The sequence below is a fragment of the Piliocolobus tephrosceles genome, chromosome 15 (genome assembly GCF_002776525.5).
Source record: "Piliocolobus tephrosceles isolate RC106 chromosome 15, ASM277652v3, whole genome shotgun sequence".
NCBI lineage: Eukaryota > Metazoa > Chordata > Mammalia > Primates > Cercopithecidae > Piliocolobus > Piliocolobus tephrosceles.
The window spans coordinates 32,947,741-32,956,956 of NC_045448.1; the positions used below are offsets into that span (position 1 = coordinate 32,947,741).

Here is a 9,216-nt window from a genome sequence, read left to right on the forward strand (position 1 = left end):
TCAGGTCAAGGTGAGACGAGAAGAGAAACCAGCACTGTACTTTGCTGGACACCACCACTCCAGTGCCTGAAATCCAACCTCCGCACCCCCATCAGCATAGTCCTCCCCTGGAAAAGATTGGAAAATGCAAGAATGTGCTTCTTTGACTCTGGCCTTCCTCTAACAGCCCTGCTTCTGTCAACAGCCTTTCGCAGCTTCCTTAACGTCATTGGCTACAGGTTACAGCTGTTGCTAGTAAAAGGCATTGTTCCTTTGAGCTAGCAGGCACTTTGTTCTTTCCCATGACACATTGTTTTATGAGCTCGTTCTAGAGGAGAAACCTTCTATCCCTGTGCTCAAGTTCTTCAGGAGCACCTCACTGTCTCTCTCTGCCCACCCACCTGCACCTGACAACTGTGGGCTGTGCTCTCCTGGAAGCACCGTCAGATGCTACCAGACTACAGAGGAGAGTGCCCTTAATCCTGACTGAAGGTTTGGGAAAAGGCTTCTCAGAAGAGGTGATACTTGATATGGGCCCTGGAGGAGGAGGAACAGTGAGAAGAGAGCAGTGAGAGATGGCATCTGGGCGGGTAAGAAATGTCAGTGGTCATGGAGGCAGCATGAAGGGAGTGTTGGCTGCAGAAACCTGGCGAGGCTCCTTAGAGACAGAGATGAAGAGGGAGATGGGGATGGAGATGGAGATGATAGAGACAGACAGATTGAAGATGGTAGAGTGGGGGCTAGGGGGAAGGGGGAAGGGGGAAGGGGGATGAAGCAGGAAAGATAGATCAAAGGAGACTGCAAGGAGCCTGTGTGCCTGGGCTTTATTTTGGAGGCAATGAGAAACGGAAAGTGTTTTTGAGCATGATGGGACAATGAGGAGTTCTGTGGTTCAGGAAAGCCAGCAGCCACGGGAAGTGCAGATTCAAAGCAAGGAAGCTTCCCAGGGTTTGGTGATGATCTTGGTGAGAAGTGACACAGGGATAGTGGGAATGGAATTGAAAGAAAGGATGAAATTCCAGAGTATGGCTGTGCTCAGTAGACAGGAATCAGGGAGGGCAGGAGGAGAGTAAAAGGGTCCTCTGAGCTTCAATCCAGATGTTGAGGAGATGGTGGTATTATCAATGGAGCTGGAGATCTTAAGAGGAAGAAGGATGGGGAAGAAAAGGATGAGATTTTTGACAAGTTGAATATGGGGTGAGCATGGGTCCAACTGAAAGCAGTGGAAATACAGATGTGAAAAATAGATGCGGTACAGTTGAAAAGTTGGGGCTCATTTTCACCTGAATGTTACCTGAGGCGAAGGGAAGAGAGGTCATCCAGGACAAAAGTACAGAATGAAAAGAAAAAGCAACTAAGCATGAAATCTTGGAGAATGTCCTCATTGAAGGGTGAGCAGATGAAGAGGAGCCCACAAAAGAGACGGAGGAATTGTCTTCGTTCACTCATTCATGCATGCATTCATTTGGTCAACAAATATTTTTTGGCACCTCCCATGGATAGGTCCTGAGCACCAAGGGTACAGTCAGAAATGATGAGTCCAGAAATGATGCCCTCCAGAACGTCTGGTGAGGAAGGCACTCAGGAAAATGCAGCACCCTATGGAGGCCCAGAAAGGAGGGCAATCAGGAAGAACACAGTCTGATGGTGTCAAGTGCAGTGGAGGCTAAGAGGTGGGGAGGAAAAGATGGGAAAAGGAGAGAACTGGGGAGGCAAGAGGGACAAATGAGGGAGAAGAGAAGGGAGAGGAGAGACGATAGAGGCACAGAGTAGGGATTTGTCTGATTCAAGAATCCTAGGCTGGGTGCGGTGGCTCACGTCTGTAATCCCAGCACTTTGGGAGGCCAAGGTGGGTGGATCCCCTGAGGTTGGGAGTTCGAGACCAGCCTGGCCAACATCATGAAACCCTGTCTCTACTAAAATACAAAATTAGCTGGGCGTGGTGGGGCGGGTGCCCGTAGACCCAGCTACTTGGGAGGCTGAGGCAGGAGAATCGCTTGAACCCAGGAGGCGGAGGTTGCAGTGAGCCAAGATTGTCCCACAGCACTCCAGCCTGGGACACAGAGCAAGACTCCATCTAAAAAATAAAAGAAAAAAGAATCCTGTGTTCTTTTCCCTGTCCTTACCTTAGAAAGCAGAGTGAATGCTGACCTAATCAGGTTTACCTCCATTGCCATAGCAACCTCTAGGACTCACTTTGCTGCACATTCTTGAGACCTGAAGTGAAGAAGTTACTTTATATCAAGTTACCTACCAATTAGGCTAGCGATTTTTCTCTCTTAAAACATTCTTTTAAAGTCTTGTCATGTTTCGTCTTTCTAGAATTCATTTTTCACATCTTCATTCACTGGGATTCTGGACCATAATATATGTAAACACACAAAATACTAAAGATTGAAAATAAAATTATTCTGTTATCTGATTATAAAAGTGGCCATTGTTTAAAAAAAAAAAAAAAGCCTTGGAAAATACAATATAAAGTAGAAAATACAAATCACTCATTTCCCCACCACTCTTAGTGTTCTGTTGTTTTTCTTCCCAGTCCTGTTTCTAGACACATTTGATGACATTTAAACATATTTTTATTGTTAATCTACAGTTTCATATATGGTTTTGTTTGCTAACTAATTATATCATAGACATTTCCCTATGCCACTAAAATAACTATAAAATCATTTCATTATACGTAAGTTTCACATTTTAGCCCTTCTTCTATTTTAATGCAGCAATTGTCCACCTTTATACATAAATATTTGTTCCCGAATCTTAAAAGTAGTCAAATTTATTCACACCTCAAAATTATATTTGTATTTACTTTTTCTTAGACTCTTTGTGTTTAATGTCTCATTCATTTCAAAGAGCAATATTAATACGATTGAAAATAATCACAGCATCTTTTGTCTCCAAATGCAAGTTATTTTGAAATGTGATCTGATTTTATTTTGTAAACTCCATTATTAAGAAATTTGACTCAAATTTGAGAAATGATACATTTACTCTTGACTCATGCCATTCAGCCCTAGGTTTCCATCAATGTTTGTTTGAATTCCATGGGTATAGCACTGGTGGAACTGCTTTTTCAGATTTTTTATTAATCCTTAACCTAAGGTTTTTTTCCTGATTTCTCTCTTTACATTTATTTCTTTTCTTAGTTTCATTATGATATATGAAACTAACATATCCTTTGTATGAGGATTCAGTGGTTACATCTGAAAGCAAACAGGAAGTTATTTTTTGCTTGTTGGAAAAATTCACTTCCCTTAATGTAGCTTTTTCCATTATTTTACTCTCAAACATTTGGTGTACTTCTGTTTCACATGTGTTTCTAGTAAGAAGAATATGGTTGGATTTTTAAAAATTAACTATCTTTTGGCTGACAAGTGTAATTCTTTTTTATTTAATTCTTATTGATATATTTGGATTTATTTTTACCATCTCTTTATACTTTCTAGTTGGTGAAATTCCTACTCCATTTTTTTTCTCCTCTAATATTTTGGAATGTATAGATTCTAATTTTTTAATGGTTAAAGTTATTAATTAGATTCACCCTCCTCCTAAAACTTAGAGTATTTTAACTCTTTCTCAGTTTATAAGCTAGTATTGTCCAGTATTTTCTTTCTTTTAAAAAATCTTGTGAAATGTGTCATATATAGAAAAGTTTACAACATGCATGTGTGTGTGTGCATGTTTACACACACACACACACACATATACATTCATATATTTACCATTTTAAGAAATAGAATATGACCTCTGCTTTAGAAGCTCATCTCTCCCAACCTCTGACTTTTATAACTTCCCAAATTAGATTTATTAGTGTTGATATTTATTTAAATGGATCCATGTGACTACAAATGTCTTTGATCACATGGTTATCTTTCTTACAACTTACAGCTCACATCTCCTTTCTGGAGAAGTATATATATCCTTCTTTCCAAAGTATATATATCCTCAGGAAGTTCCTTTACTAAGAATCCGTCCATAGTAAATTCTCTTGGCTTTTGTTCACCTAAATATATTCTATTGCATCCTCATGAAACATAAGTTTTACTGGGTATCCAATTGTAAATTGAAATAGTTTTCCCAGCACTTTGAAGACATCATCTTGTAATCTTTTGCTTTCTGCTCTGTTCATAAGAAGTTAGATGTAAAACAGGAAAGCTGTCTTTTTCTCTAGCTGTTTTTAAGCTATTAAATTTGTCTTTAATGTTCTTTCATTTCACCAGGATAGGTCTGGGTGTGAATATTCTTTAGAATTTTTTGTACTTCCTAAATATAAGGAGCCATACAAATGATTGAATATTGTTTCCATCTCATTTTCTCTAGTCACTCTTTCTGGAATTTTCATAGATGAATGTTAACACTTCTCACTTAAACTTTCATGTCTATATCATGATATCTTTCTCTTTCTCTCTCTGAACTATATTCTAAGTAGTTTTGTCTTATCCAACTTTCTATTTATTAATTATACATTTCATTTCTAATTTGTTAGTCAACTCATATGTTGAATTTTAAAATTCAACTATTTTACTTTCAGAAGTTAAGAATCTTTTTCGATGTTTCTAAGAGTATTTTGTTCCTTGCTCATGTTTTAAAGTTTTTTTTAAATATTGATAACATATTTATTTATAAGGTATGGTTTTCTGGCACACTCTCAGTTTTTGTAAATATAGTTTTATTAAAACACAGGCAAGCCCATTCATTTGCATACTGCCCATGGCTGCTTTTATATTAGAATAGCAAGGCTGAGTGTTTTTGACAGAGACTGTATGGCTTGCAAAGCCTAAAATGTATACTATCTGGCCTTTTAGAGAAAAGTTTGCTAACCTGGCTCTATGTGATAATTCCAACCCAAAGCCTGAATGTCTGATTCTACTGTTTGATGTTTCTAACCCTGTCTGATGATGTCTTACTACATGGGTGGTCTTGTGATTTTTTAAAAATTGTGAGCTCATTTTTGTTGAGGCACTAGTTGTGAGAATTTTATGAGGCTTGAATTGGAGAACATTCCTTATATTTGTGTTTACCTTTGCCAAGTGCCTGGTCATTTAAAAAAATTTTTTTTTTGGTTTGTTTGTTTAAAATAGTTTCAGAATAGGTACACAGAGTGAATTTGAACCCAGGCTTGAGGCCTGACTGGTGATTATTTATAACTTCTGGTAGGGGGTAGGGACTTTTATTTTTTCTTCCAACCAAAATCAAGGTTACGATGCAAAATTTTCTTTGCTATTTCCTTTGCATGGCAAATATTTTCTAGTTCACTCTTGTATTGGGAATGTGGGCCTTTGGGGACTCATTCCAAAGACTCCATGCTGACACTGCACTGCTTTGTCGTCTGCCTCTCCTGGCCCCCTTGCCCTGACATGGATGTAAAAACTGAAAGTTCTAATTTACAAAACACTGGCAAATGCCCTCAGGGTCTGATGCCTGCTCCAGTGAACATTTACCATGCTCATTCTGAATTCTGGCTTCCAACTTCATTTTTGGCCTCTGGGGATTAAGATACTTTAATTTCTTGCCAAGTTAGCTACTTATTTTATCCAGCATTTTAAAGGTGCTTTTTGGGGGAGAATTTTCAGGATATAGAGTCTGTCATATTGCTGGAAGTAAACATCAGGAAATTTTTAAATGAAAAAAACACACGATTAGGAAAATGGAAATAGAAAAGTTTCATAACATTCCAACAGGGTTCCAAGCCTACCTAATGTTTATTTATATCTGAGTTATGAGTGTTGTCTCTGGAGTCAGACAACCTGGGTTTGGAATCAGGCTCTGCCGCTTACTACTGCTAGGGGTGAGTGAGGGTGGGCAAATTTTTCTGTAAAGGGCTGGATGGTAAGTACAGTTGTCCTTCAATATGCATAGGGGATTCCTTCCAGGATACCCCATGGATAACAAAATCCATGGATGCTCGAGTCCCTGATACAAAATGGCCCAGTACTTGCATATAACCTATGCACGTCCTCTTGAATACTTTAAATCATCTCTGGATTATTTATAATACCTAATACCATGTAAACGCTATGCAAAGAGTTGTGGTGATATATTGTTTTTAATTTATATTATTTTTATTGTATTGCTTTTTTATTTTTATTTTCAAATATTTTTGATCCTTGGTTGGTTGAATCCACAAAAGTGGAGCCCTCATATATGTAGGACCAACTGTATTTTGAGCTTTGCAAGCCATATGCAACTACTCAACTCAGTCACTGTATCATGAAAACAGCCATAAATACGTAATATGTAATGAATGGGCATGGCTGTGTTCCAACAAAACTTTATTTACAAAAGTAGGCACTTAGCTGGATTTGAACTTCAGGCTATAGATTGCACACCCCTGGCCATGTACGAGTTAATAAATCTCTTTAAGCATCAGTTGTTTCATCTCTAAAATGGAGAAAATAATAATACCTGTGTCATCCATAGGTTGTTTGAGCATTAAATTAGTGAATTTATCAGAGGCATTTGAACCATAGCAATTCTATCTTGAATGGGGTAAAATGAGACTGAGACCTGCCGGGCTGCATTCCCAGGAGACTAGGCATTCTTAGTCACAGGATGAGATAGGAGATCAGCACAAGATACAGGTCACAACCGCCCTACTGATAAAACGGGATGTCATAAGAAAGCCCGCCAACACCCACCAAAACCAAGATGGTGATTAAAGTGACCTCTAGTTGTCCTTACTGCTCATTATATGCGAATTATAATGCATTAGCATACTAAAAGACACTCCCACCAGTACCGGGACAATTTACAAATGCCATGGCAACGTTTGGAAGTTACCCTACATAGTCTAAAAAGGGGAGGGACTCTCAGTTCCAAGAAATCTCCACCTCTTTCCCCGGAAAGCTTATGAACAATCTACCCCTTGTTTAGCATATAGTCGAGAAATAACTATATTCAGTCAAGCAGCCCATGCCATGTCTCTGCCTATAGGGTAGCCATTCTTTTGTTTATTTCTCAAATAAGCTTGCTTTCACTTTATGGACTTGCCCTGAATTCTTTCTTGCTCAAGGTCTGAGAGCTCTCTCTTCAGGTCTGGAGCAGGACCCCTTTCCAGTAACAAATTCATGTTAGTGCTAACGTTAGCTGTGATGTCACTGCTGGAAGTGATGATGATGATTTGAAACCAGTTTCTTGATTTTTTAAGATCATAAGGTGTCTCATCTTCAAATCATTTAAATGCATCCAATGTAGCTTCCTATGCTGCTACTGATGACACACAATAGAAAGCTCACAATACTGCAGTAACGAATGACCCCCAAATCTCAGTGGCTTTAAAGAACTCAGATTTAAGTTTTGCTCATACTACATTCCATCACACTGGTTGATGAGGGGTTCTCCTCACTGTCATTCCTCTGGGACCCAGGCTCATCGAGCAGCTACCATCTTGAAATCACTGGTCACTACAGGGGAAAGGAGCTTTGCAGGGTCTTTAAATAACAATTAAATGCTTGGTCTGCAAGAAATGTGTTATTTCTGTGTGCAGTTCACAGTCACAGTTGGTCACATCTTTCTCTCCCACTAGCTTATTGCTTGGGTTGCTGGGCGTGTTGTCACAGGCAAGCTTCATCTGTTGGCCCCTCCAAGGAGGGCCTAGAAGTGCAGAGCTACTCACCCAAGGCCATATGCTTCCCAGGGCAGCCCACATCGAATGCTTCCTGTGTGGGTAGAAAGGCCCAGCCCTTTCAGCCCAGTGTGGGACAGTTTTGGGATTTGGCTCAGCCTGTTATTTGGCAACTTGACTTCTCCCTCTGCCCGGTCCTGCTTCCCTCTTTTCCTTTCCACCGGGGTTGTTCCCAAGGATACTCGTTAATGAGCATCCTGTACACTAAACTCCATCTCAGGGTTCTTCTCCAAAAACCCAATCTGTGACATTCACCATGTGCCTAAGAGAGAGAAGGCTGGAATATCTCCTGAGGAGCCCCAAGGACTACCTTACTCACTAAAGTGAACACAGTTAGCCCTTATAGAGGGGAGAGACTAAGATCACAACCATGCTAATAGCCAATATTTATTGAGCACTTACGTGCCACATGCTGCACTAAAATACGTTACTTGGATTTGCTCATTTAATCTTCACAATGCCCTGTGTATTAAAACAGGGGATTAGACTAGGCAATGACAAGCTATGGCCTGCAGACCAAATCTGCCCATGCCTGTGCCTTTATGTATTGTCTATGGCTACTTTCATGCTATAATTGCATAGTTGTTGTGACAGACACTGCATGACCCACAAAGTTGAAAATATTTACTATCTAGTCCTTTTCAGAAAAAGCTTGCCGAATCCTGTTTTAGGTATTATTTCCATTTTATAGATAGCAAAATTGAAGCTTGCAGAAGTATGTGGTTTATTAAATCACAGAATGTCAATTTTTAGTCATGTAGATCAGAGATAAAATTCTAAGTCCCCCAACCAACTGAATGGACCCCTTCTCCCAGCCAAGGGCATTTCAAAGTTAATCTGAAAAACTAGTTCAGGCCATCATGGGAAGGGGCAGTCAGATACGCCTCATTATACTATCCTTCCTTAGGAATTCAGGCACAACTGACCAGCATCAACATTAAAACAGGGTAGGCATGGTGGCTCACACCTGTAATCCCAGCACTTTGGGAGGCCGAGGCGGTTGGATTGCCTGAGGTCAGGAGTTTGGGACCAGCGTGACCAACATAGCAAAACCCCATCCCTACTAAAATTTCAAAATTAGCCAGCCATGGTGGTGCATGCCTATAATCCCAGGTACTCGGGAGGCCTGAGGCAGGAGAATGGCTTGAACCTGGGAGGTGGAGGTTGCAGTGAGCCAAGATTGAGCCATTGCATTCCAGCCTGGGCAATAAGAGTGAAACTCTGTCTCAAAAGCAAACAAACCAACAAACATTAAAAGAGACTTTTCTGCCCTGCTTTTTCCCAGTTAGAATGGCAATCATTAAAAAGTCAGGAAACAACAGGTGCTGGAGAGGATGTGGAGAAATAGGAACACTTTTACACTGTTGGTGGGATTGTAAACTAGTTCAACCATTATGGAAAACAGTATGACAATTCCTCAAGGATCTAGAACTAGATGTACCATATGACCCAGCCATCCCACTACTGGGTATATACCCAAAGGATTATAAATCATGCTGCTATGAAGACACATGCACATGTATGTTTATTGCGGCACTATTCACAATAGCAAAGACTTGGAATCAACCCAAATGTCCATCTGTGACAGACTGGATTAAGAAAATGTG

The 9,216-nt window shown here is 40.0% G+C and overlaps 1 long non-coding RNA gene across 1 annotated transcript in view; it reads left to right on the plus strand.

Annotated features, from left to right (window-relative positions):
• The first annotated feature begins 360 nt into the window (after nt 1-360).
• LOC111545421 overlaps nt 361-9,216 on the plus strand; it is a 20,317-nt gene continuing 11,461 nt past the window's right edge. The window contains exons 1-3 of the long non-coding RNA XR_002732447.1: nt 361-578; nt 1,279-1,370; nt 1,483-1,652. This is a non-coding gene — a long non-coding RNA (uncharacterized LOC111545421). The remainder of the gene's footprint in view (nt 579-1,278; nt 1,371-1,482; nt 1,653-9,216) is intronic.